The sequence below is a fragment of the Pungitius pungitius genome, chromosome 20 (assembly GCF_949316345.1).
Source record: "Pungitius pungitius chromosome 20, fPunPun2.1, whole genome shotgun sequence".
Classification (NCBI taxonomy): domain Eukaryota; kingdom Metazoa; phylum Chordata; class Actinopteri; order Perciformes; family Gasterosteidae; genus Pungitius; species Pungitius pungitius.
This window is the reverse complement of record NC_084919.1, coordinates 12,860,149-12,863,765: the sequence shown is the minus strand read 5'-3', so window position 1 is coordinate 12,863,765 and position 3,617 is coordinate 12,860,149.

The following is a 3,617-nucleotide window of genomic DNA, read 5'->3' as shown; positions in this document are numbered from 1 at the left end:
ACGTGACTACTTAGTGTATAGAGTAGATAGAGTAGATCAACATGTGCATGTAATCATACACGACTAACAAATCAAATGAATTTAGTACGATTATAAAACTCTTGACAGTATTGGTCACGTAATAAAGAACTGAACATATATGTGACTGCAAACATGAATGTTCTCTCAAAAGTAGGGCTGCATTTAAAAAAAAACTTGAACATTTCTGCATGTTCAAATTAGATCTTCCTGTTATTTTATTCAAAAATAAAATAAAAAAATTGTCCTCATTTTTCTCAACCGTCCCTTTCTCTCACTTTCTTCGTCTAGTCTTTTTCTCAAATTTCGCTCTTTTCTTCCTACCGTCTTTATTTGTAATTTTCCGCCACCTCTTGTCTCTCCTTAGAATTGATATATAATCGTCCTGCCTGGAATGCAAAGACTTGATTGGTCGAGTCGTATCACGTGGGATGGTTTAACTAAAATGCAATTGTTTTGGGCTTTAAGTTACTAAGGTGAGGACGTGCCAGTCTAAAAAGTGCACTGTCACGTTTAAATCACAACATTAGTCTTTAGCTTTTGGGTTGGTAGACAGCCAGATACCAAAATGAATGTGTAGAAGCACTAAAAGAGGAATTTTCATTATATGTCCCTTTTGAACAACGTTTTCAATGAATCATGCAGCATCTCACATGTTCCAACTCAGCGAAGGTAAAGACACACAGTCTTTGTGAAGTCATAGTACACAAACGTAGTTGTACACCATTTTTACGACCTCATTTGCCCGGGCCAACGAGGTGTGCTATTAACAACATAACACATGCTTAATGAACACACACTCCCACAAACATATCCAGGCACTCAACATACAAAATATTACACAGTTAACGCAGACATTTAAACACACATTTGGCTTGGCCCTTTTGATACACCCTAAATGAAAGGGAAAATATTTTATTATCTTTATAAAATTGCCTACATATCTGATCATGTTTATACTGACACGAAAACGTTTGCTCAGAAACTTTTTATTCTTAACTTCTAATGGCAAATAGATTCTGGACTACCGATGCCTCTATATGACCTACATGAGTAAACAACAAAAAGACTAATGGCTAATATAGCTATTCACAATGGGGCCACAAGGTTGGAATCAGATAAAATCATGCACATTCACGAGGATCGCCTACAGCTCCAGCGGGCCCTCTCTACTACCTCTTTACTGACGGAGATCTGGCTACTGCTTCCCAGCCACATTAGCTTTCTCTCTCCCCAGCAGTCATGCCTCTCCTCCCTAGAGCTAACACCACACCACCACGCTACTTGAAGCTTAGGCCATGTTGCTGAGCCTGCTGTAGGGAATGGAAGCTAAAGAGAATCAATTAGGCAGACTGCACATGACAAAAACCTTTATTATTTTTAATAAATTCCAGGAAAGTAATGCTTTAATTCAACTAATATTCATAGAAGCGAGGCTAGGGCTGAGTGGGGAGCAGGGTTATCTTTAGTTCAGAGACAGGGTTATTGTCTTAATTTCACCGCAAATTGCTCCCGTAGCTGTGAAGGTGTGGTGAAATGTTAGTTCATGAGGAACGAGCGTCACTGTGTATGGCACCCCAAGCCTGTCATCAGTGTATGAATGGGTGGGGTAAATGACAACAAGGATTAAAGCATGTTGAGGGGTTGGAAGAAGCAGTATATGTACAGTCCCTTTACCATATCTTCTATTGTATTTGTGTGGTTAGCTCAGTTGCAGAGTGGAGAGCGGGGGAGTGGTTCAGGGAACGGTGCAGGTTGTTAATGAGCTCAGCTGTGAGACAGATGGTCGACATGGGGGGGGCACAGTCATTTTCAAGTGGGCGCTGCTGCCTGGAGTAAAGCCGTTGGCGAAAAGGTCTAACCCTGGGGCCCCCACACTTTTTCGGATCGCGAGTTACTTTTCACTCAATTTTTTTATCCAAGTCATGACGATCTACTGTCACGGTTTGGTCCCTCTTCCTGTTTTAGTTTGAAGTTTCATGTTCCTTGTGGTCCTGGGTTAACTTCACTTCCTGCCTTGTCTTGTGATTGAGTGATTGTCTCCACTTGTGTCCAATCACCTGCACCTCCCTTGTGTATTTAAGCCCTGTGTGCCTGTTGTCCTTTGTCCCGTCATTGTCTAATGTCTCCCGTGGTTGGAGCACGTCGGTTTTGTTTTTTGAATAAAAGGCACTTCGTCGGAAATCCTGCGTTTGAGTCCTCCCTGCATCCTGCTCCAGCTGCAATCCTGACATCTACCTCCCGCTTGGGCAGTTCGCCCAAATAATAATAATTATGAACAGTAACCAAACGGAACAACCGCGCTGCATACCAGGAGCGTAAAACGAATCGATTTAAACAAAAAACAAAACAAGCCTCTCGTCTATCAGAAGCGATCGTGCATGCATGGTGACCTGACATTTATTGTCCAATGAAGAGCTCTAATGAACGACCTGGTCCTCCTGGTCTAACACTAGAGCTGCAACTAACGATTATTTCGATTCATCTGTCGATTATTTGTTCGATTAATCGTATAAAAAAAAAAAAAAATTAAAACCATTAATTTCCAACCCTTTATTGAAAAATACAGTGCAAAACATTTAGAAAGTGCACAAACCGATTGCTCCTTGAACATCCCTAAGTAAGCAAATAAAATGGACTAACACAAAAAACATACACACATCGCATGATGTATACTTTACAGCTGCCAAATTAAATATATTAGGCACAAAAAATATTTAGATTTTTCCAACATGTTTCCGTTTAAGGTGCTGAATCATCGCCGTGGTGCTCCCGTGCCAGGCCATGTCGCATTTGCATATCTTACAATCAGACATGCCAACCCTCCAAATTTTTCCAGGAGACTCCCGAATTTCTCCCGATTTCCACCCGGACAACAATATTGCTACACCATCCGTCACTGGGCGCGCCGTTTCAGACCGAACAATAATAAAGGTTACACCTTGAAGTCAAGCGTGGCGATTAGAACGTAAAACTACTGGCGCTGCAAAGAAAACCGCCAGCACCCCCCCCCATACCTGGGAGGATTTAGGTCGCATTGGTTTCTCTTCCTCCGCATGTTACAGTATTACGGGTCTCTCCGATGGTCTTTTCTCTTCCTCAGCGCTGCTGGGCGGAGCTTTTTTTCTTCTCTGTTCTGCTGCGCGAGCGCTGAACTTTTTTTTCTCTCAGCTCTGTGCGGCGCGCGCAACTTTTTTTTAATACTCAAACATAATAGTCGCGCGATATAACGAATCGACAATGAAATTCGTTGCCAACGCTTTTAATAATCGATTTTAATCAATTTCATCGATTCGTTGTTGCAGCCCTATCTAACACATGCGCTGACTTACAAAGTGTCACCCACTGTGGACTTTAGGAATAGCAGCTTATTTTGTAGAAATGCAATTTATGTTTTCTGCAATTTTCAAAATAGTAAAGTCATCCGGGGGTCAGCACTGGACCACCCGGCGGGCCAGATCCAGCCCTTGAGTTTGACACCTATGATTTAATACATCTTAAACATAACAAGCCTCTGTTTTACTGTACAAGTTTATCATTTAAAAAATAATAAATAAACTTAATTGAGCTTATTGTATATGCAATTATCAAATAGCAGT